This window comes from Heterodontus francisci, chromosome 22 (genome assembly GCF_036365525.1).
Source record: "Heterodontus francisci isolate sHetFra1 chromosome 22, sHetFra1.hap1, whole genome shotgun sequence".
NCBI classification, from domain to species: Eukaryota; Metazoa; Chordata; class Chondrichthyes; order Heterodontiformes; family Heterodontidae; genus Heterodontus; species Heterodontus francisci.
This window is the reverse complement of record NC_090392.1, coordinates 46,533,607-46,559,127: the sequence shown is the minus strand read 5'-3', so window position 1 is coordinate 46,559,127 and position 25,521 is coordinate 46,533,607.

Sequence of the window (25,521 nt, the reverse complement as noted above, 5' to 3'; positions counted from 1 at the left end):
GGAATCAATGGATATGGGGAGCGGGCAAGAGAGTGGAATTGAAGCCCAGATCAGCCATAATCGTATTGAACGGTGGAGCAGGCTCAATGGGCCATATGATCTATTTCTGCTCCTATTTCTTGTGATCTTGTGAGTTGCGAATGGTGCTGAACATTGTGCAGTCATCAGGGAACATCCCCACTTCCGACCTTATGATGGAGGGAAGGTCATTGATGAAGCAGCTGAAGATGGTTGGGCCCAGGACTCTACCCTGAGGAACTCCTGCAGTGATGTCCTCGGACTGAGATGATTGACCTCCAACAACCACAGCCATCTTCCTTTGTGCTAGGTATGACTCCAACTATGTGCTAGGTCTTCAATTTAAGATTGAACTGGATCACAAACAGTCAGTTACTCTGCTAAATGCAAAAAAACCAGCAAAGTTACCCTCGAGTGTACAAAGGTTTCGGTTGACATTAATGAGATTCGTCGTTGAAACCAAATGTGTTCCTGGGAAACAGAAAATAACAGCGGATGCGTTGTCACACATTACATCAACAGAACCTGAAGAAGAGGGACACTCTTTTTTGAGGAAGTAGAAATGTTTGCTGTAACAACTACATAGTATTTACCTGCTACAACCCGGAAATTAAGCACAATCAGAAAGGCTCAAAAAGGAGATGAAGTATGTGCAGCAATTAGAAATTATTGTTTGCAGGGTTGGCCTGCACATATTCCACACAACCCAGTGTTAAGGCAATATTATGAGCAATGAGGTCATTTGAGTATCGTCAATGACTTGTTGATATTTGATGAGACATTAGTTAACCCCAGGATACTAAGATTAGAGATCTTGGAAAGATTACACCAAGGACATTTAGGAGTAACAAAATGCAGAGCCAGGGCTAGACGGTCAGTTTGGTGGCCTGGAATATCAAAAGAGATTAAAGAGATGATATCAACGTCCATCATGAGTGCTGTCAATCATCATGAGACAAAAACACCACTTCAGAATAGTTTAGCCCCCATGTGAGTTGTTGGTGGGACAAAGTTTAAGAACGCAACTTCCTAAACTTCCAAGAACACTTAAACCACAAGTGAGTGCAGAAAACTTGGAAAAAGTGAGGGAGAGAGAGGATAGAGGGAGATCTATTCAATCCAAGAATTAAGACAGACGTCACAGAACCACAAACTTGACAGACGTACAACCTGGAGAATCAGTTTGGGTTAGAAGATATGGAGAAGTGTTAGAACAATCACCATATCCATGACTGTACTTTGTCCAAACTGACCAAGGGATGATCAGAAGAAACAGAAGGCCATTGGTGGCAATACCAAGGAAGCGGCAGATATAAAAGAAACATTCATCTCAAGATGTTGATGCAATCAGCCATCGACCCAAAGGACAACCAGAGTGAAGAACGTGAGTCATCAAATAGTTCTACTGAAGTACAAAAGGATGAGAAGGAAGAACTAAAAGACTTGAAACCCCAAACATCTTCTACAGAGAGAAGAACATGTTATGGCAGAATTGCAGAAAATGCCACAGCAGTTGACATTCTGAGAAGTGAAATCAGAGACTTGGGGATAGATGTAGTATAATGTAATATTGGGTTGTTACTGGGCAGAATATGTAAATAATCTGTGAGTGTCATGACAGGAAGTGATGTAACAGAACTTGTACACAACCTCGTGTAGTGTGAAACTGAAAGCCATAGATATCGGATGCACGTAAATAAACTTCTGTTCCTGTAAATGTCAATCCCTCAGATATTATGATATAAGAGTAATCAGCATCAGAATATTACACCTTCCACCAGTCATGCAGCAGCCAATGGTGTAACACTCCATTGGAGCACTAGGCCAGACAAAGGCACCTAGAAGAAAGGCACTAAGAGAAGACACAAGGGTATTTGTTGATTTTTATTTGGAATATTGGATGGTTTGTTTCATTTATAAAGTTAGTTCAGAAATTTTTTTTTTTGGTGGCTTTTATTTCAGCACAGTGACCAAGAGGACACTGTGGCAGTAACAGAGGTGCAGGATGATTGGTGAATGGGGAATTGCGGTTGCCTTCACTAGTACGACAGTCAGATGAGTCAATCATAGACAGTCCGGCCAGAAAGGGATGTATTGATGGCTTCCTCCCTCCCTCCTCCTCAGCTGCTAGCCATACATCTGGAAGCAAGGGCTGCACCCTCATGATGGTGAGGTTGTGCAGCAGACCGCAACAAATCTCAGCATGCACTCTGATGAGTACTTCTGGGTTCTTCCAGAGCAGTCCAGGCAGAGGAAATGTTTAAGCACTCCAGCGATCTGCTTGATCACACTCTGTGTGGCAGCATGGTTTTCCTTATATGCATGATGCCCACATATGCATGGGTTGCACACTGGAATCATGAGTCAGATGGTTAGCAAATAGCCCTTTTTGCCCAATAGCCACCCTTTGGTTTGTTATGGTGGCTCAAATGCAGATGATACAGTGGACTGCTGCAGAATGCAGGCATCATGACTGCTACCAGGATACTGAGCATTGATTTTCATGATGCACTGAGTATGGTTACATACCAGCTGGACACTGAGGGAGTGGAATCCCTTCTGGATGAGGTACATCTCAGAGTATTCATGCGAAGTGACGTGTGTACAGTCAGTGGCACCCTGCACAATTAGTAGGCCTACAATCCTCATGAAGCCGCATGCTTGCTCTGCCTTGTTCCTCTCTGGCAAGACAGGTTGAAATGTATTCAGCTCTCTTGGAACACAGAGCCTCAGTAACCTCCCCAGTGGACAGCAAACTGGGAGATGTTGTAAATGTCACCTGCTTCAGCCCGGAAGGAGCCCGATGTATAAAAGTTCAGGGTCATGGACGCCTTCAGGACCACTGGCAATGACATCCTTTCCCCCCTTTCTGGCTGCAATAGGTGGAAGATTTACTTGATCAAATTAAAACATTTCCCACACTGTTCCTTCCTGAGGTTGAGGCTGGAGAATTGCTCTTTGAAGACACTAGAGGAAAATGGCCTCTGGTGCTTGCCCACCTCTGGGTTGCCTCTGCCCATTCTTGTCTTTCTGCAGACCAAAGGGGATAGAAAATATTGCATGCATGTCTGGGAGCAAGTGCTCTGAGCAGAACACTTGAAGTCAGAACAAAGGCCTTCACTGTGTGTCACACCACTCCCTGTGGACTTCAGCAACTTTAAATAGCACAAAATTACTAAATTACTAAATACTTCTACCAATTTAATGAAAGCCAGTAGACATCAATCAGGAACAAAACTGAAACTAGTTGATGATCCCTTTAAATAGCATCGGTGGGTTTGAGGAGAGGGGAGTCCTTACTGCTGCTGAATACATGTTCAGCTGTGTGAGGTTATGTTATGAGTTGGCTATGATGGACTGGGAAACGTTACTTCAAGGGATGATGGTGGATAGGCGATGGCAAACATTCAAAGAGAACATGGATGAACTTCAACAATTGTTTATTCCTGTCTGGCACAAAAGTAAAACGGGAAAGGTAGCCAAATCATGGCTTACAAGGGAAATTAGAGATAGCATTAGATCCAAGGAAGGGGCATATAAATACGGCAGAAAAAACAACAGGCCTGAGGATTGGGAGCAGTTTAGAATTCAGCAAAGGAGGACCAAGGGATTGATTAAGAAGGGGAAAATAAAGTATGAGAGTAAGCTTGCGGGGAACATAAAAACTGACTGTAAAAGTTTCCATAGGTATGTGAAGAGAAAAAGATTGGTGAAGACAAATGTAGCTCCCTTACAATCAGAAACAGGGGAATTTATTATGGGGAACAAAGAAATGACTGACCAACTAAATGCATATTTTGGTTCTGTCTTCACAAAGGAGGACACAAATATCATACCAGAAATGTTGGGTAACACAGGGTTTAGTGAGAGGGAGGAACTGAAGGAAATCAGTATTAGTAGAGAAATGGGGAAATTGATGGGATTGAAGGCTGATAAATCCCCAGGGCCTAATAATCTACATCCCAGAGTACTGAAGGAAGTGGCCCTAGAAATAGTGGATGCATTGGTGATCATCTTCCAAGATTCTGCAGACTCTGGAACAGTTCCTACAGATTGGAGGGTAGCTAATGTAACCGCACTATTTAAAAAGGGAGGTAGAGAGAAAACAGGGAATTATAGACCAGTCAGCCTGACGTCAGTAATGGGGAAAATTCTAGAGTCCATTATCAAGGATTTTATAGCAGAGCACTTGGAGAACAGTAGTAGAATCGGACAGAGTCAGCATGGATTTACAAAAGGGAAATCATGCTTGACAAATCTACTAGAATTCTTCAAGGATGTAACTAGTAGAGTTGATGAGGGGGAGCCAGTGGATGTGGTTTATTTGGACTTTCAGAAGGCTTTCGACAAAGTCCCCCATAAGAGATTAGTGTGTAAAATTAAAGTGCATGGGATTGGGGGTAGTGTATTACGATGGATAGAAAATTGGTTGGCAGACAGGAAACAAAGAGTAGGAATAAACAGGTCTTTTTCCGAATGGCAGGCAGTGACTAGTGGGGTACAGCAGGGATTGGTGCTAGGACCCCAGCTATTCACAATATATATTAATGATTTAGATGAGGGAACTAAATGTAATATCTCCAAATTTGCAGATGACACAAAACTGAGTGGGAGGGTGAGTTGTGAGGAGGATGCAGAGAGGCTTCAGGGTGATTTGGACAAGTTGAGTGAGTGGGCAAATGCATGGCAGTATAACGTGGATAAATGTGAGGTTATCCACTTTGGTAGCAAAAACAGGAAGGTAGATTATTGTCTGAACGGCTATAAACTGAAAGAGGGGAATATGCAGCGAGACCTGGGTGTTCTCGTAAACTAGTCACTGAAGGTAAGCATGCAGGTGCAACGGGCGGTAAAAAAGACAAATGGTATGTTGGCCTTCATAGCGAGAGGATTCGAGTACAGGAGCAGGGATGTCATGCTGCAATTATACAGGGCCTTGGTGAGGCCACACCTGGAATATTGTGTGCAGTTTTGGTCTCCTTATCTGAGGAAGGATGTTCTTGCTCTAGAGAGTGCAGCGAAAGTTTACCAGGCTGATTCCTGGGATGGTGGGACTGACGTATGAGGAGAGATTGAGTCAGTTAGGATTATATTTGCTGGAGTTCAGAAGAGTGAGGGGGTATCTCATAGAAACCTATAAAGTTCTAACAAGACTTGACAGGGTAGATGCAGGAAGGAGGTCCCCGATGGTGGGGGAGTCCAGAACCAGGGGTCATAGTCTAAGGATATGGAGTAAACCTTTCAGGACTGAGATGAGGAGAAATTTCTTTGCCCAGAGAGTGGTGAGCCTGTGGAATTCACTACCACAGAAAACAGTTGAGGCCAAAACATTGTATGTTTTCAAGAAGGAGTGAGATATAGCTCTTGGGGCGAAAGGGATCAAAGGATACAAGGGGAAAGTGGGAACAGGTTTCTGAGTTGGATAATCAGCCATGATCATAATGAATGGCGGAGCAGGCTCGAAGGGCTGAATGGCCTACTCTTGCTCCTATTTTCTATGTTTCTATGTTAAGAGAGGGTGCTAGCTGGAATCTTTAGGTTGAAAATGGCCTTGCTGGTATCAATCAGCTTTACACACAGGCTGACGTCGCTATTTGCATAGTTCCGGCGCATGCTCCCCGCACCCCTGCTCTTCTAAAAATGGTGCCTGGTGTGGTCCACACTCGAAGTGTGCACAAGCACCATGGATACAATTTTGGACTTGAAATAGTACCCGTAGCACCAAAAATATGGGCACTAAGCAACTAAATTTATTTATTTTTTGAACCAATTAAAATGCACAGTCTACAGATGTCTGTCTCAAACTTCTACCCAAATGCTTTCAGTCGAAATGTGCACATTTTCCCCTCACATCCCAACTATCTGTCACTCCAGCTACCCTCTCCTTGCAACCGATAACCTGCTCACCATGAAAAATATTACAGAATATATCCTGATTCTATTTGAATGTATTTGCAAAACGTTCTTATATCAACAGGTCTGGGGTACACCTCATAGTAACATCGAAGGGGTTAAATTGAATAGCATGGGAGAATTGGTGCTATGATTGAGTTCCATGATTAACCTGGGCCTGTTCCTAGTGCTGCAGGCCGCATGTTAGATCCATGCTGCCTGCTGATTACCAAGCTTGCTGCATGCAACCAGTGCTATGCGTGCCGTTTATTGGCTGCATGCATGAACATATGAACATAAGACATGAGAAATAGAAGCAGGAGTAGTCCATGCTGCCAGACCAGCCTGCTCCACTATTCAATAAGATCATGGCTGGTCTTCAACCTCAACTCGTTTTTCCCACTGAATCCCCATAACCCTTTATTCACTTAGAGTCCAAAAAAATCTATCAATCTCAGCCTTGAAAATGTTCAACAACTGAGTTTCCACAGCTCTCTGGCGTAGAGAATTCCAAAGATTCACAACCCTCTGAGTGAAGAAATTTCTCCGTCCTAAATGGTCGGCTCCTTCTACTGAGACTATGACCCCTAGTTCTAGACTTTCCAGCCAGAGAAAACAATTTTTCTCTATCTACCGATCAAGCACTTTGTAAACTGCACCTTATTCCTTGAAATTCCCTGCGGGAGCAGATCTACTCTACAGGACGAGCAGGAAACTATTTAACCCACGTCTGCTCCAGTCCAGAACCAAATCTACTCCAACCTCTGTCATCAAGCTGCACTATGCTGACAATGTTTACATATGCGCACGCTCAGAAGCCGAGCTTCATTGTCAATGCCCTCATGGAGGCGTATGAAAGAATGGGCCTTAAGATAAACATCCAGAAGATAAAGGTCCTCTACCAGCCTGCTCCCGCAGTACAACACTGCCCCCCGACTATCAAGAACCAAGGTGAACTACTGGACAATGTGGATTACTTCTCATACCTTGGGAGCCTCCTCTCAGCAAGGGTAGACAATGACAATGAAACTCAGCATCGCCTCCAGTGTGCCAGTGCAGCCTTCGGTCATCTGATGAAAAGAGTGTTTGACGACAAAGACCTCAAACCTGGCACCAAGCTTATGGTCTGCAGGGCTGCAGTACCTGCCCTCCTGTATGCATTGGAAACATGGACACTGTACAGCAGACATCTCAAAGCCCTGGAGAGATCTCACCAGGGTTGCCTCCACAAGATCCTGCAAATTCAGTGGTAGGACAGGCGCTCCAATATCAGTGTCCTCTCTCAGGCCAACATCCCCAGTATCAAGACACTGGTCATGACTAGTCAGTTACGTTGGGCAGGCCACATCATCCGTATGTCTGATGCAAGACTCCCAAACGAGCTGTCTACTCCGAGCTCCGTCACAGTAAGAGGTTACCAGGAGGGCACAGAAAATGCTATAAGGATGTCCTTAAGCTGTCCCTGAAAAAATGTGACATCGCCACTGATTTGTGGGAATCTATTGCCCGAAACCGCCCAAAATGGTGAAGAAGCATCCGTGAAGGTGCCAGCCAGTTCCAACAATGTCGACATGCCCAGGCAGTGACCAAGTGCAAACAACGGAAGGAGCGTTCGGAAATTCGAGCATCCCATTCACTCACCTCACCAAACACCACCTACCCCACCTGTGACAGAGTGTGCAGATCCAGAATTGGACTATTCAGTCACCTAAGGGCCCGCAACCCTGGAGTGGAAGAAAGTCATCCTCGTTCCCAAGGACTATCTAAGAAGAAGAAGAATTTTATGTTTCAATGAGATCACCTCTTATTCCTCTGAACTCCAGATATTATACTCTACTCATTCTACTCAATCTTTCTTCATAAGACAATCTTCTTATTTGAGAAATTGATCAAGTGAGACTTCAATGCACCAGCTTTAAGGCAAGTGTATCCTTCCTCATGTACAGAGACCAAAACTGTAAACAGCTGCAGCAAGACTTCCTGACTCTTGTATTCCAACCCCAATGACCATTTGCCTTCCTAATTGCTTGTTGTACCTGCATGTTAACTTTCTGTGTTCTGTGTACAAGAACACCCACATCCCTCTGAACTCTTCCTCCAAACTCCTTTTACTAATTTGATTTGTCTAGTCTGTATGAAAATTAAAGCCTCCTGCTATTATTGCAGTTCCGTTGTTACAAGCTCCTCCTATTTCTTGATTAGCACTCTATCCAACAGAATAGCTACTAATACAGGACTTATAAACTACCCCCACCAAGTGTTAAGGCCATGTGGTGAGGGGTGTGGGTGGTCCCCACTGTTCAGCTCTCAACTGACCACAGCAAGTGTTTTTATTACTAGGGTTTTTAACCCTAGTTATTGTTAGTGTTTTATTTGTCAAACAGACAGCAACAGGTTTTCTTATAGGTTTAAAACAGAAGGATGACTGTTTAGCAATATTCACTCCCTGAAATAGTCACAACTGCACACACACACACACATAAGAATAGATAGAAAGGAAAAGGGGTAAGTTGCTTTAAGTGAGGTAAGTTTTGGGGATTCACAGTAAACTTGTTGAATCTTCTTGGAGGTCAGTTTCTATTTTTTAAAGTTGCAGACCTGGGTTGCTTGTAGATTTCTCTGTTGGTTGGAATTTCAGTCTAAAGAGAGGGGAGCACTTTCAGTTCTCTGCTGCATAAGTTGAAGTACAGAACTCACAGCAGGGAACCTTCTTTTGGCTTGTTGGATTGTTTTTTCCAGCTCTCAGAAGGGCAGACTTCAGTGATGTTTTTCTGGGGTCTTCCTCTCTCTCTCCAGAGAGCTACTTTTCAGGCCAAAATAGTCTCACATCTTGCCTCTGTTGGGAGACATAGATCTTCCTCCCTGTGGTGACCGGCAATGTCCCAGGCTGTGGCTACTTCACACCTCTTTGTTTCAGAAGAACCCATTCAATTCATAAATGTCTCTTGAAGGGTTCAGGATGGGTGTAATTGACATCTCTTAGCTTTGTAATGTATCCTTGTGTTTTTACACCAGATAGTAAGACACTTTAAGGGCGGCACAGTGGTGCAGTGGTTAGCACCGCAGCCTCACAGCTCCAGCGACCCAGGTTCAATTCTGGGTACTGCCTGTGTGGAGTTTGCAAGTTCTCCCTGTGTCTGCGTCGGTTTTCTCCAGGTGCTCCGGTTTCCTCCCACAAGCCAAAAGACTTGCAGGTTGGTAGGTAAATTGGCCATTATAAATTGCCACTAGTATAGGTAGGTGGTAGGGAAATATAGGGACAGGTGGGGATGTGGTAGGAATATGGGATTAGTGTAGGATTAGTATAAATGGGTGGTTGATGGTCAGCACAGACTCAGTGGGCCGAAGGGCCTGTTTCAGTGCTGTATCTCTAAACTAAACTAAATATACAGGGTTGACCTTCAGTGGCCATTTTTTCCAGCACATTGTCCACTTTTTGAAAGCAAAAGTAAAGTTTTATAACTCTTCAATTAGAGTTCTGTATTTTCAATTGTTGCACTTCATGTGAGCGTAACAAATGTTTTCTGCACCTTGTTATTTCTTACCTACACCCTTGCTGATTTTACTTCATGACCTTCCGAGCCAAGATCCTTCCTCACTATTATCCTTATCTCATCCCTTATTATAGGTCTAACCCCCTCATTTTTCATCTTGTCTGTCTTTTTGAAATGTCAAGTAACCTGGAATATTGAGTTCGCAATCTTGAGCCCTATGCAATCATGCCTCTCTAATGGCTATTAGATCAAACCCATTTATCCTTATTTGTGCCATTCATTCATCTATCTTGTTATGAACGCTTCATAAAGCACCTCCAATTTTAACTTTTTATGACTTTTTTCCTGATTTGACCTTATTCACGGACGCACTATTACTGTTAAACTTTTTGTCCCAACCTGTAACACTCTGCTTGTCTTTGCCCAAATTGCTGCACTGCTCTATGACCTTGACGTATCTCTTTAGGTTTATACATTTCCTCTCACCTAAATCCTCACCTAGCCTTTTTTTATTTTAAATCCATAGTTATAGTCCTAGTTATTTGATTCACCAGGATACTGGTCCCAGCCTGATTTAAATGGAGCATGTCTCAACAGCTCCCTCTTGCCCCAGAACTGGTGTCAGAGCCCAATGAATCAAAACCCCCGTCTCCCACACTACACAGTTAAAACTCTACAATACAGTGTAAAATTTCAAAATTTGCCAATGATACCAAACTTGGGGGTGTGACAAACAGTGAGGATGATACCAATCGACTGCAGTAGGACATAGATTAGCTAGCAGAGTGGGCAGAAAAGTGGCAGATTGAATTTAATACAGAGAAGTGTGAGGTAATGCATTTTGGCAGAAGGGATAGGCAGAGGCAATAGAGACTAAATGGCACAGTTCTGAAGAGTGATGCAGGAATAGAGGGACCTGGGGGTTCATATTGAAAGAGTATTTAGCAAAGCATATGGGATCGTGGGCTTCCTAAATAGAGGCATTGAGTACAAAAGTAGGGTAGTTTTGCTGAATCTTCACAAAGCTCTGGTGAGGCCACAACTAGAGTATTGTGTCCAATTCTGGTCAGCACACTTTAGGAACGATGTGAGGGTCTTTGAGAGGCTTCAGAGGAGATTTACCAGAATGGTTTCAGGTATGAGGGATTTTAGCTACAAGGTTAGGTTGGAGGAAATCGGTTGTTCTCCTGGGAGCAAAGGAGATTGAGGGGAGATTTGATAGAGGTGTACAAGATTATGACAGGTTTAGATAAGATAGACAAAAACAAGGTGTTCACATTAACTTATGGTACAAGGACTAGGGGAACACAGATTTAAATGTTGTAAATCTCTGAGATGTTGTAGGCATGCACATAGGCATGTTTCGAGTTCACTTCCGTTGCGACCATAGATGAGAATGTCATCACTGATGTTCAGCGTGCCCGCAAGTCTTTGAAGTGACTGAATCATGTGCTGAAATACCTTAGCTGCTGAGTTGACTCCAATGTTGACCCCGATGTGAGTGGAGAACACTGTAAGATGCCTTGATTCGTCTGCAAGCTCGATTTGATGGTAGCCTGCATTGAGGTCAAGTTTAGCAAAGTGTTTGGCACCATTCACTTTCTCTATGATATCATTAATTATCAGTGTCAAATTTCTTTCTCGTTGTATTGCTTGGTTTAGTGACTGCATATCAACGAGATTCTGATATTGTTCTCGCTCTTGGGTTTCTTGACCACTCGTACGGGTAAGACCCAAGGGGTGGCATCATCCGTAACATTCCCAATGATGTCAAAGTCAAGCAAGCACTGAAGTTGCTTGTCTCTGCTTTCTGACATGTAACGTTACTCCTCTATGATGATGCATGACTGGACGCACCTTGCGTTCTACATGCAGCTTCCAGGTAACACCCGTCAGTTTGTCGATACCCGTGAATCAGTCAGCACGCAGTTCAAGAACGTAGTTGGTCCAGGTAGCAACTGAGTATGCGACTGAAATCATGTGCAAATTTGTTGCTGTGTGGAAACTGATGATCATGTCATTTTCTCCAGATATGACTTGGAATACAGCATTCATTCTGATGTCCTTGAATGTGAAAGGCATTTCAAAAGTCCCAAGAGCTTTCAATGGTTTCTTACTATTGTAGGGAAATGTTTGTGTATTCCCTGGTTTGCAAAGGATGGGGCAGTCATGATGTTTGTTGAATGTTTTATCTCCCATGCTCCTGTATCTATGAGAGCATCTACTTTTGAGCAACCAATGGCCACAGTCACACGTGGTTAATTGCTGTGTCAAGAAGAATGCACAAAAATATATTCAAAATCCTCTACCGCTACTTTGGCCACATTCTCTCGCCTTTAGTGTCTATGCGTTCGTGCAACCTTTTGGTAATGTTGATCTTAGTATTTGATTTTGTTGATGAGCAGCAAACATGAGCAAAATGGTTGAGTTTCACACAAGAATTACACAGCTTACCAGAAGCAGGGTATACTTTCTGGTGTGGACAAGCACAGTCACAGTGGGAGCATCGCTTGGACAAGTCTTAGCCCTGTTTGCGAGATTGCTGTCAATGCTTTGCAAGTTGCTGCCTGGCACATAAGCAGTGAACACTGTTCACAGGAGTTGAGCTTGAAGTGTAGCAGTTTTCGCAGCCTCAACTTCAGCAGCTCTGGACTCTGAATGGGATAGCGATCTTGCTCACACCAGCAGCTCTGACAGCTTTCTGTCTTTCTCCAGTGCTTTTCTGCATATTTGACTAGAGAGACAACCCTCAATTATTTGTGTTTTGATTTCCATTCGACATGCTCATCGTCACCAAAGTCCCATATAGTTTCTAGTTGTTTCAGTCGTGTGCAATATTGATTTGCTTCTTGCTTGGTTCGTCGAAAAATAATTGTTCTGTATATTGCATTCTTCTTGGGTGAGAAATAAGTTGTTAGTGCATGTTTTACTGAGTTGCAACCATCTTGTGCAGGCACAATTGAAATTTTCCAATTCTTCACCTCCATAGTGGAGAAGTAAGGCCTTTTTTCCTCTTATCTTCGATGATTCCAAAGCCCACCATTGTGCCCCTTGAATTGCCGCAGCCATGCCTGCCAATTCCATTCTGGAATGCATGTCAGAATGTGATACATTGGGCATAGCCATTGTCATTTTGATCATCAGTGCAGTGATAGTGCATGATCAAAGATCCAGTATAGCGTTCTGCAGGCACAATCATACAGATGAAATAAAAAGTAATAATGGCAGGTGGAAGAAACAAATGCACATTTTGTGGGATGCTACAATCCTGCAATAACATTTTCTCTAAGGTTTAAACAGATCAAACTACCATAGCTTTACTGTATGTAACAAAATGGCTGGAAAAAGATACAAGACGTGCTGTGCACAAACCCCATCACTGTTCATATTTGACAATCTGCATTACCTGGAGTTCACGACTGAAAACACAGCGAATTATATCTGGCGAGAAAGTAAATGCCATTGTAAGAGCTCACATTGTAGATCTGCTATTGTAAATGTCTGGAAGAAACACACAGTACTGCCTTCTGGATTGCTATTGTAAATTGAACCTTTATTATTGACTCCGTCTAATGGCACACTGCACATGCTACACCAAGCATGTATGGTGGCCTCAAATGGACAATACACTACATTTCAAATAAACATGATGAACAATACGCTACATCTGCGACTGTAACATTTTGGCCTGAGCAGCAGGTTGGCTAACAGGCACAGCAAGGGCACTGTTATAGTGGCAGGGGTGAGAGCAGGATTCCTGCCATCCTGAGAGAGGAAAGCAGGTTGCTCTTCCTAGGAGCTAATGGCAATCTCCTGGGCAGATGCCTTTGTAGTCCCAGTAATCTGTTACAGAATCAAGGTGCTGGATTGCTGTGATGCCCTGAAAGGCCTTTTCATCAGTGGCACCCAGAGCCATGGTGGAAGCTATCGAGCTTCCTTCATCGTATTTTATACTGTGATACATGCTATTATGTTCGTCATGAAGCGCTCCATCATAGCAGGTTACATTACTGTGTGATTAAACTAACCACCCATCCTATATTGGAAAGGATGGATTCCAAGCTCTGTGCAAAGCCCTGAACCAACTTGGGGGCAGATTCCACCATGCTCTGTGACATTACAGGCAAGCTCTCCGGCAGGCTTCTCAGTGCATTAAGCATTTTGTGATGTATGCTCATTAGACTTCCTCTATAGCCTGGCCCATCGAAGTCCACATCTGACTCTTCTCAGGCTGAACTAGCATGTGACCTGCGTTGCCCTATGCCTCCACTTTTGTGCACTTGCCATGCAGATCCCTGCTTTACTCTGACCTTAAAGTCTGATTAATGACAATCCCTGAGCTGATGGCCGTGAGAGTAAGATCAAGTGACGATGCATCTTCATCAACTTCCTGCACTGACTGAAGATCTTCCACATACTGAAATGAAAAAGGGGACAAGGGTTAGGTTGTGGTGTCAGGTAAATAGAGAGTCTGAAGTCAGTGTTGAAAGTATCTGCAGCTTCTCAGGCAGAGTGTGTGGGGTGAGGGAGAAGGGGGAAGAGAGAAGGAGGATTAGGTTTGCAGAAACCTTGTTCAGCATTTCGTCCAGTGTTGCCAGTGGCCACAGCCTCCATTCTGTTCCTTCCTATTATGGACAGTGGCATCTCTTGAAGTGGGGAAAGGTGAGGCAGTTACACTGCTCCTCCACCAGGGGCAGTCTGTTGCCTTATATTTTGCACCACCTTCTCCTCCAAGTGAGAGGGAATTGTGTTAGTGAAAGTCGTGCAACATATGGGTAATGTAGCTGTCATGGTTGAATAGCTATCAGTGTATGTGAGCTGTAAGCAGTGGGTGTGAAGTCTGTAATAATGCTAAGTGTGTGAGAGTGAGGTATAGGATATTAATTAAATGCACTGATTGTTACAGATTGCAGGTAGGTGGGCAATGTGGGTGCTATGAATTCAGCAGTTGATAAGTGGTGCAGCTGTAATGAGATGCCATTTGAAGATTGATCAACTCATAATCCTCGCATTCATCTTGTCAGTTACCTCCTCTCACTGCCTCTGTATTTAGTCCTGGAGAGCTTCCTGCTGGTATAAAGTATCCCACTTCCTGTTATTCTCCTGCAGCAAGGTCTCCAGTGCAACATCTGAGAACCTTGTTTTTTTTTATTTCCAAAATATACATTATTCATAAAAATCTGTAATACATTACAAAACAGTTCCAAACAGCACCAAGTCAAACAATACAAAGAGTGCAAAGGAGATCAGTTTCCTTCAATACAGGAGTGAGTTGCCTCACAACCCTTCCATTTCATTTTACATGCCATGTACATTTTACAGCAAACAAATATTTTCCGATACAGTTCGAGGGGTTTCCCATGGATCCAGCCCCTCAGTTCAGCTTGGTAGGTGGACCTTACACAGTGGTCTTTCCCCATTGAACCTTTGCTGTGGCTTCCCCAAGCTTTAGTGCGTCCCTCAGCACGTAGTCCTGGACCTTGGAATGGGAGTGATGGGGATAAAACGAGCAGTGGAGAGAGGGAATAGTGGGAGTGATGGGGATAAAAGGAGCAGGAGAGGAGACAGAGCAAAAGATAATCAAGGAGCGACATAATTGTTCTGTAGGTAGGTGATTGGCTAGTGATTATTGTTTTGTTGCTCTTTAAACAGAGCAGTAGTTTAAACTAAGAGCTGGGAAAATATAACTATTACTTTATTAAACCAATAACTGAAAACTAGATAATCAAATTAGGTAATAAAATTAAAAATCTCAAGTGACTCTATCAATTAATGTTAATTTAATATAAAACAAAATGATAAAGGGATGACAAGACAGCTGATGTGTCATAACTGCAGCATTTGGAGAGCGGTCAGATTCTGACCAACCACATCTGTAGTAAGTGCCTACATATTGAGGAAATGCAGCTCAGATTTGTTGAGCTGGTATCCAAGGTGCAGAAATTGCAAGGCAACAGGGATGGGGAGAATTAACTGGACATTTTGATCCAGGAGGCAGTCACACCCCTTAGATTAGGTAGAAGTTTTGGCAAATGGTCAGGGACAAGAGAATGTCACTGCAAGTCAGGCGAGAATTGTAACCCAGGATGCAGTGATGGAGGAGCTTCAACCATTGACTTTGTCCAACAGGTACGAGGTACTTGCTGTTGTGATATTAGCTTTAATACTAGCTAACATACTACTGCATATGTAAATAGTTTAGAATACATCATCACAGGAAGTGATGCAAGATAACATGTGATACAGTAGTTGGAGCAGTGTTAGTCAGCAGGTAGCATGTATATTAAACAGCCCTCCTGGAATTCTGTTTTTGTGTAATAAAGAACCCTTTGTTTAACTCACTGTTCACTCTCATAGTGCTTGATACGTGTTGAGAACCCTTGCTGCCTGTTGGATGAGAACAAAGACTGCAGGAATCTAGGAAAAGGTGCAGGGTTGGCTCTGTTAATTAATGATGGTATTAGCACATTAGAGAGAGATGACCTAAGTTCAAGAAACCAGGATGTAGAAGCAGTTTGGGTAGAGATGAGAACTGATAAAGGCAAGAAGTCACTCATGGGAGCAGTGTACAGGTCCCGTAACAGTAATCACATGGTAGGAAAGAGTATAAAGGAAGAAATAATGGAAACTTATCAGAAAGGTACAGTGATAATCATGGGGGATTTTAATCTACTTATAGATTGAAAAATCAGATGGGCAAGGGTAGCCTAGATGAGTTCATAGAATGTTTTCGGGATAGTTTCTTAGAACAGCGCGTTCTGGATCCAACCAGAAAGCAGGCTATACTAGACCTGGTATTGTGTAACGAGATAAGATTAATTGATAACCTTAGAGTGAAAGCACCCCTGGGTAGCAGCAATCATAATATGATTGAATTTTACATTCGGTTTGAGGGAGAGAAGAATGGGTCCAAGACTAGTATTTTAAACTTAAATAGGGGCAATTATGAGGCCATGAAAGCAGGAGCTAGGTAAAGTGAACTGGCAAATTAAGTTAACATACAAACATACGAATTAGGAGCAGGTATAGGCCATTCAACCCCTTGAGCCTGCTCCGCCATTCAATAAGATCATGGCTGATCTGACTGTAACCTCAACTCCACATTCCCGCCTATCCCCAATAACTTTTTATCTACCTCAGCCTTGAGACCCTGCTTTCACTGCCTTTTGAGAAAGAGCGTTCCAAAGACTAACGACCCTCTAACAGAAAAAAATTCTCTTCATCTCTGTATTCGATGGGTGACCCCTTAATTTTAAACAGGGACCCCTAGTTCTAGATTCTCCAAAAAGAGGAAACATTCTTTCAACATCCACCCTGTCAAGAACCCTCAGGATCTTATATGTTTCAATCAAGTCTCCTCTTATTCTTCTAAACTCAAGCAGAAACAAGCATAGCCTGTCCAACCTTTTCTCATAAGACAACCTGCCCATTCCAGGTATTAGTCCAGTAAACCTTCTCTAAACTGTTTCCAAACCATTCACATCCTTCCTTAAATAAGGAGACGAATACTGTATACAGTACTCCAGATGTGGTCTCACCAATGCCCTTTATAGCTGAAGCATAACCTCCCCACTTTTGTATTCAATTCCTCTCGCAATAAATGATAACATTCTACTAGCATTTCTAATTATTTGCTGAACCTGCATACTACCATTTTGCCATTCATGCACTAGGACACTCAGATCCCTCTGCATCTCAGAGCTCTGCAATCTCTCACCATTTAGATAATGTGCTTCATTTTTATTCTTCCTGCCAAAATTGACAATTTCACTTTTTCCCACATTATACTCCATTTACCAAATCTTTGCTCACTCACTTAACCTATCTATATCCCTTTGTAGCCCCCTTACGTCATCTTCACAAGTTACTTTCCTACCTATCTTTGTGTCATCAGCAAATTTAACAAACATACCTTCGGTCTCTTCATCCAAGTCATTTATACAAATTGTAAAAAGTTGAGGCCCCAGCACAGATCCCTGTGGCACACCACTGTTTGCATCTTGCCAACCAGAAAATGACCCATTTATGCCTACTCTCTGTTTCCTGTTAGCTAGCCAATCTTCTATCCTTGCCAAAATGTTACCCCCCTACATCATGAACTTTTATTTTCCGCAATAACCTTTGATGCGGCACTTATTAAATGCCTTCTGGAAATCTACGTACAGTACATCCAGCAGTTACCCTTTATCCACAACACATGTACTTCTTCAAAGAACTCTAATACATTGGTTACATGTGATTTCCCTTTCACAAAACCATATTGACTCTGCCTGACTAACCTGAATTTTTCTAAATGCCCTGCTATAACGTCTATAATAATAGCTTCTAACATTTTCCCTATGACAGATGTTAAGCTAACTGGCCTGTAGTTTCCTGCTTTTTGTCTCCCTCCCTTTTTGAATAAAAGAGTTACATTTGCTACTTTCCAATCTAATAGAACCTTCCCCGAATATATGGAATTTTGGAAAATCAAAACCAACACAACAACTATCATGCTAGCCACTTCTTTTAAGATACTAGGATGAAGTCCATCAGGACGGGGACTTGTCAGCCCGCAGCTCCAACTATTTGCTCAGTACCACTTCCCTGGTGATTGTAATTTTCTTGAGTTCCTCCCTCCTTTCATTTCCTGATTTACAGCTATTTCTGGGATGTTACTTGAATCGTCTATGGTGAAGACCGATGCAAAGTATCTGTTCAATTCATGTGTCAGCTCCTTATTTTCCCTTATTAATTCCCCAGACTCACTTTCTATAGAACAAACGCTCACTTTGTTGACACTTTTCTTTTTTAATTAAAGAAGCTCTTATAACCCATCTTTATATTTCCAGCCAGCTTTCTCTCATACTCTAATTTTTCCATCCTTATTAATCCAATATAAAACACAGCAAAGGATGACTAAAAGCTTAAAAGATTATTAGTCTAGTAACATTATCACTATGCTACTGTTCCTGTAAGTTAAGGTACAGGCACTACTGTAGGGCAAGAAGAAACTCTGGTAAATGTTCTTTGCCACCTTTATTCCCCCTGTGGCTTCCCATCTCTTAGTGTGAATCTCAATCAGACTTATGTTTTTGCAGTAGATAAAATTCACTTTGGAAATAAAGAGCTTCTCCACAATACCACTGCTCCAGTACATAGCTCTATAGACCAGCCACAGGGAATCATCACCTAAAACTTGCTCTGCATAAATATGGCATCAGCCCCCTCCAGTGTCAGTCTTGGTCAGTTCCCCCTCGGGGGATGCAAGCTCTCCAACATGAAAGCATTGAGGAATCCAGGCTGTGGAACAGTTTTACTGTAAATTAACTTTTGATCTTGACTTGTGATGAAAACCAGATGAATTATTTATTAAAAAGAAAAGAAAGACTTGTACTTGTACAGCGCTTTTCACAACCTTAGGATGTTACATAGTGCTTGACAGCCAATTAAGTACTTTTAAAGTGCAGCCACTGTTGTAAATGGTGTTGCAGTAGATAAAATTCATTGAGAACCTTGGCGTTTCCGAATGGGGAACTGAAAGTTGGCGGAACTTCAGCTTCCGACATTTTGTATGCAATTTTACATGCAAATATGGCAGCTAATTTTAATGCAGCAAGATCCCACAAACAGCAATGTGGGACCTTGTGTAGGCTATTCTTTCGCCCAATAACACCACAATTACCATATTTTCAGACAACTTTAGATGTGTTTACTTCATGGCAGTAATCCAGGAATATCCTTAAAGCTACACAGGAAAGAAGCAGCCCTCATAACTCAGTGGGTTAATGAACTATGTAGGAGTACTATGCCATGTAGTCCAAGAAGTTCCCAACTTTGTACCCCGGCCTGTGCTGAGTGAACTAGCCTCTGTCAGGGCAGTATTTGAAACACTTCAGCTGACCTCAATGCCCTAGGTTTAGGGAGGTAAAAAGCAGCTTAAATTCCTGCTCCTGATTCAAATCCAGTGCCACCTGTTGGGAAATGGCTCAGCTATGGTGTTTTCCAAGGGATGACACTCAATCCCTCTAAACTTCAAGGGATCATGGCCACCCAGCAAAGCAGAAGTTACCATGCAGGCCACACACAAGTTGTCCCCTTTCAGATACTGTGCGTGTGTGCCAACTGAAAGAATTTAAAGGTACTGCACACTTAAATGAATAGGCTGCGCACAGCAAAAAGAATTATAGGGAACATTGTACTCAATGGCCTTGATTTTATGAGAACCGTGGAGTTTCCAATGGCAGAACCAGAAGTTGACGGAACTTCCACTTCTGCTATTTCGCACGCAAATTAAAGATGCAGCGACGGGCACGGAAGAAATGTGCGATCATGTGGCGGACATTGATTGGTAGAACCCGCCGTCACTCTGTGAAGCACCTTGAGTCACACATCAATAAATCATTCTGTGTTGCAAGCCACAAGGATCAGCAGCCTTCGAAAGCATATGCTTACTGCAACCACCGAATACACTTACGATAATTTATTCTTGCTTTACCTTAATTTTCAGTTGGCACCAAGCACCACCTCCACCTCATAATTTTTTTTGCTTGTGACCATTCCCTCTGCCAGCCAGTAGCCTGCTTTCGCTCCACAGGACCCCCATTGACAGCACTCATCATGAGATCCCTTATAACCATTTGTTTACTGTTGTGCACACATCAACCCACCACCCCCTGCAACTGCCCACAGCCAGCTTCAATAACCACCACCACACACCCTGAACACTGCCCTCCTCCCTCATCTGCTCCTCCACCCACCTGAGACCCCACCCTGTCCTCACTGGCTACCCTCCCTTGCTCCTTCATGCAACCCCCCCATCGCAACCCCCCCCCACCCCCCCACCCCGCAAAACCGCAAGCCTTCCCTGTCATCGCCTGAGAAGATTCACCTTGCTGGTGCTGCGCTTGGAGCCAAACATCCATTCCAATGTTGGCCTTCCTTGTGTTGATGAGTTCAAGACTTGAAACCACTAAACCTCAGATACAAGTGCACAAAGCCGACTGGCGGACGCCATCTTTAAGAGAACGTGAACCAGGTGACCTGGAAATACCATTCATTGCTAACTTAACCTGGCAGGTAGGATTTAATTTGAGCTAAGTGTAAGGTAATGCGTATTCATGGCATGGAAGTACATGCAAATCTGCATTCCGCCACATACCTGGTTGGTGGGGGGGAGGGTGGCGTGGCGGGGGGCGTGGGAACCCCAGACCGCCGAAAAACATGCCGCTGACTTAATTGCAATAAAAAAAAACAGCCGTCGGAAATTCAAAGAAACAACTCACGCCTAATTAAATCACCCCGCCTGCCACCAAAGCTGCTCTTGCAGGGCCCATAAAACGACCCCCAATGTCAAAGTTTAACATGAAGGATGCCCACATGGGTGAAAGACTGCTAGAGTATAGTTGGCCATAGACCTGCATTTCAACATCACTCAGCACCCACAGGAGGTAAAGTGTAAAGTGTGGAGAGGGGAATAAAATATATTTTGTTTTGAGGTCTATCAGGGGCATTGGGTGTCTGCAATGTGACACTAGGACGCAAAAGCACAGAAACTAGCTGCAGTCCAAGAAGAACTTTAGAAAAATGATTTAATAGATGGAAGAAAAAACAATATGATACAATAAAATGGCAACAGTTAAATCTTTACTGCTTTCACCATTGCTAACACAAGGGTTAATGGAAAGTTCCTTGCTTGTGTGAGCAGGGTCATTACACTGTACTTATTCATATTTAAAATATCATTAAATGCTATTAAAACATAATATAGCTATAATAAATTGAGCATCCCGTGGCTCACGGAGCCTTGGGCATTTTAATTCCACTTTGGCTGGTCCTTAAATCAACTCATGCTTTCATGGCTTCCAGGAGATTTTCACTGCCTGATGCAGAGAATTAAAAATTCTAAAACATCCTTTAGAAGAACCAAAGACTGTCACTTTGCCAGGTGTGATATGAGTGCCTTCTGGTCAGGTGTTCTTCACTCGTCAGTCATGTTTACTGTGAGCAATAGCCAGCGATTTTTCATAGTATTATATAGAACTTGACAGTACAGGATCAGGCCATTTGGTCTCTGCCAGTGTTTATGCTTCGTACAAGCTTCCTCCTACTTTACTTCATCTAATCCTATCAACATATTCTTGGCCCGACCGACAAAAATATATCTCTGTTTTTTGCCTTGCAGCCAGTTTGCTACCCACTCTGCTACTTAGCTGCTGACGAGTCCTTTCTTCACGATGTACTTATCTAGGTTCTCCTTAAATGTATCTATGTTAATCTCCTCAACCACTCCATGTGGTAGCGAGTTCCACATTCTCACTACTCTGAGTAAAGAAGATTTTCCTGCATTCCTTGCTAGATTTATTAGTGACTATCTTATATTTACGGCCGCAAGCTTTGGACTCTCCAACAAGTGAAGTATTTTCTCTACATCTACTCTATCAAACCCCTTCATAATTTTAAAGGCTTCTATAAGGTCATCTCTCAGTCTTCTTTCTAAAGTAAAGAACCCCAACTTATTCAGTCATCTTGATACTTGTACCATCTCTGTTCTGCTGTCATCTTTGTAAATACTGTTTGCACTTTCTCCAGTGCTTCTTTATCCAGCTGTGCATAGTACATCAAGTTTGCTGTACCTGAGTATGTGAGACGTTTTATGGCTTTGTTAACAAGTGTTGCTAATTTAAAAGAACCTATACCTCTCTACTCTGTTTGGACTTTTACTTTTGAAGGAGTAGGTGGCCTCTTTATTCCTCCTACCAAAATGCACCACCTCACAAAGAACAAAGAACAGTACAGCACAGGAACAGGCCATGCGGCCCCCCAAGCCTGCGCCGATCTTGATGCCTGCCTAAACTAACACCTTCTGCACTTCCGGGGCCCGTATCCCTCTATTCCCTTCCTGTTCATATATTTGTCAAGATGTCTCTTGAACGTCGCTATCGTATCTGCTTCCACCACCTCCCCTGGCAGCAAGTTCCAGGCACTCACCACCCTCTGTGGAAAAAACTTGCCTCGCACATCCCCTCTAAACTTTGCCCCTCGCACCTTAAACCTATGTCCCCCAGTAACTGACTCTTCCACCCTGGGAAAAAGATTCTGACTATCCATTCTGTCCATGCCGCTCATAACTTTGTAAACCTCTATCATGTCGCCCCTCCACCTCCGTCGTTCCAGTGAAAACAATCCAAGTTTTTCCAACCTCTCCTCATAGCTAATACCCTCCAGACCAGGCAACATCCTGGTAAACCTCCTCTGTACCCTCTCCAAAGCCTCCACGTCCTTCTGGTAGTGTGGCGACCAGAATTACATTCAATATTCTAAGTGTGGCCTAACTAAGGTTCTGTACAGCTGCAACATGACTTGCCAATTTTTATACTCTATGCCCCGACCGATGAAGGCAAGCATGCCGTATGCCTTCTTGACTACCTTATCCACCCGCGTTGACACTTTCAGTGACCTGTGGACCTGTACACCCAGATCCCTCTGCCTGTCAGTACTCCTAAGGGTTCTGCCATTTACTGTATACCTCCCACCTGCATTAGACCTTCCAAAATGCATTACCTCACATTTGTCCGGATTAAACTCCATCTGCCATTTCTCCGCCCAAGTCTCCAACCGATCTATATATTGCTGTATCCTCTGACAATCCTCATCATTATCCGCAACTCCACCAACCTTTGTGTCGTCCGCAAACTTACTAATCAGACCAGCTACATTTTCCTCCAAATCATTTATATATACTACAAAGAGCAAAGGTCCCAGCACTGATCCCTGCGGAACACCACTAGTCACATCCCTCCATTCAGAAAAGCACCCTTCCACTGTTACCCTCTGTCTTCTGTGACTGAGCCATTTCTGTATCCATCTTGCCAGCTCACCTCTGATCCCGTGTGACTTCACCTTTTGCACCAGTCTGCCATGCGGGACCTTGTCAAAGGCTTTTCTAAAGTCCATATAGACAACATCCACCGCCCTTCCCTCATCAATCATCTTCGTCACTTCCTCAAAAAACTCAATCAAATTAGTAAGACACGATCTCCCCTTCACAAAACCATGCTGTCTCTCGCTAATAAGTTCATTTGTTTCCAAATGGGAGTAAATCCTGTCCCGAAGAATCCTATCTAATAGTTTCCCTACCACTGACGTAAGGCTCACCGGCCGAGAATTTCCTGGATTATCCTTCCCACCCTTCTTGAACAAAGGAACAACATTGGCTATTCTCCAGTCCTCTGGGACCTCACCTGTAGCCAATGAGGATGCAAAGATTTCTGTCATGGCCCCAGCAATTTCTTCCCTTGCCTCCCTCAGTATTCTGGGGTAGATCCCATCAGGCCCTGGGGACTTATCTACCTTAATGCTTTGCAAGCCACCCAACACCTCCTCCTTTTTGATAATGAGATGACTGAGACTATCTGCACTCCCTTCCCTAGGCTCATCATCCACCAAGTCCTTCTCCTTGGTGAATACTTCAGCTGGCCTCAGACACCGGAAACATCAGAGGAATGTATGATGGCATGAAGAGAGCTCTTGGGCCAACCATCAAGAAGATCACCCCCCTCAAATCTAAATCGGGGGACATAATCACTGACCAACGCAAACAGATGGACCGCTGGGTTGAGCACTACCTAGAACTGTACTCCAGGGAGAATGCTGTCACTGAGACTGCCCTCAATGCAGCCCAGCCTCTACCAGTCATGGATGAGCTGGACATACAGCCAACCAAATCGGAACTCAGTGATGCCATTGATTCCCTAGCCAGCGGAAAAGCCCCTGGGAAGGACAGCATTACCCCTGAAATAATCAAGAGTGCCAAGCCTGCTATACTCTCAGCACTACATGAACTGCTATGCCTGTGCTGGGTCGAGGGAGCAGTACCCCAGGACATGCGCGATGCCAACATCATCACCCTCTATAAAAACAAAGGTGACCGCGGTGACTGCAACAACTACCGTGGAATCTCCCTGCTCAGCATAGTGGGGAAAGTCTTTGCTCGAGTCGCTCTGAACAGGCTCCAGAAGCTGGCCGAGCGCGTCTACCCTGAGGCACAGTGTGGCTTTCGTGCAGAGAGATCGACTATTGACATGCTGTTCTCCCTTCGTCAGATACAGGAGAAATGCCGTGAACAACAGATGCCCCTCGACATTGCTTTCATTGATCTCACCAAAGCCTTTGACCTCGTCAGCAGACGTGGTCTCTTCAGACTACTAGAAAAGATCGGATGTCCACCAAAGCTACTAAGTATCATCACCTCATTCCATGACAATATGAAAGGCACAATTCAACATGGTGGCTCCTCATCAGAGCCCTTTCCTATCCTGAGTGGTGTGAAACAGGGCTGTGTTCTCGCACCCACACTTTTTGGGATTTTCTTCTCCCTGCTGCTTTCACATGCGTTCAAATCCTCTGAAGAAGGAATTTTCCTCCACACAAGATCAGGGGGCAGGTTGTTCAACCTTGCCCGTCTAAGAGCGAAGTCCAAAGTACGGAAAGTCCTCATCAGAGAACTCCTCTTTGCTGACGATGCTGCTTTAACATCTCACACTGAAGAATGCCTGCAGAGTCTCATCGACAGGTTTGCGTCTGCCTGCAATGAATTTGGCCTAACCATCAGCCTCAAGAAAACGAACATCATGGGGCAGGATGTCAGAAATGCTCCATCCATCAATATTGGCGACCACGCTCTGGAAGTGGTTCAAGAGTTCACCTACCTCGGCTCAACTATCACCAGTAACCTGTCTCTAGATGCAGAAATCAACAAGCGCATGGGTAAGGCTTCCACTGCTATGTCCAGACTGGCCAAGAGAGTGTGGGAAAATGGCGCACTGACACGGAACACAAAAGTCCGAGTGTATCAGGCCTGTGTCCTCAGTACCTTGCTCTACGGCAGCGAGGCCTGGACAACGTATGCCAGCCAAGAGCGACGTCTCAATTCATTCCATCTTCGCTGCCTTCGGAGAATACTTGGCATCAGGTGGCAGGACTATATCTCCAACACAGAAGTCCTTGAAGCGGCCAACACCCCCAGCTTATACACACTACTGAGTCAGCGGCGCTTGAGATGGCTTGGCCATGTGAGCCGCATGGAAGATGGCAGGATCCCCAAAGACACATTGTACAGCGAGCTCGCCACTGGTAT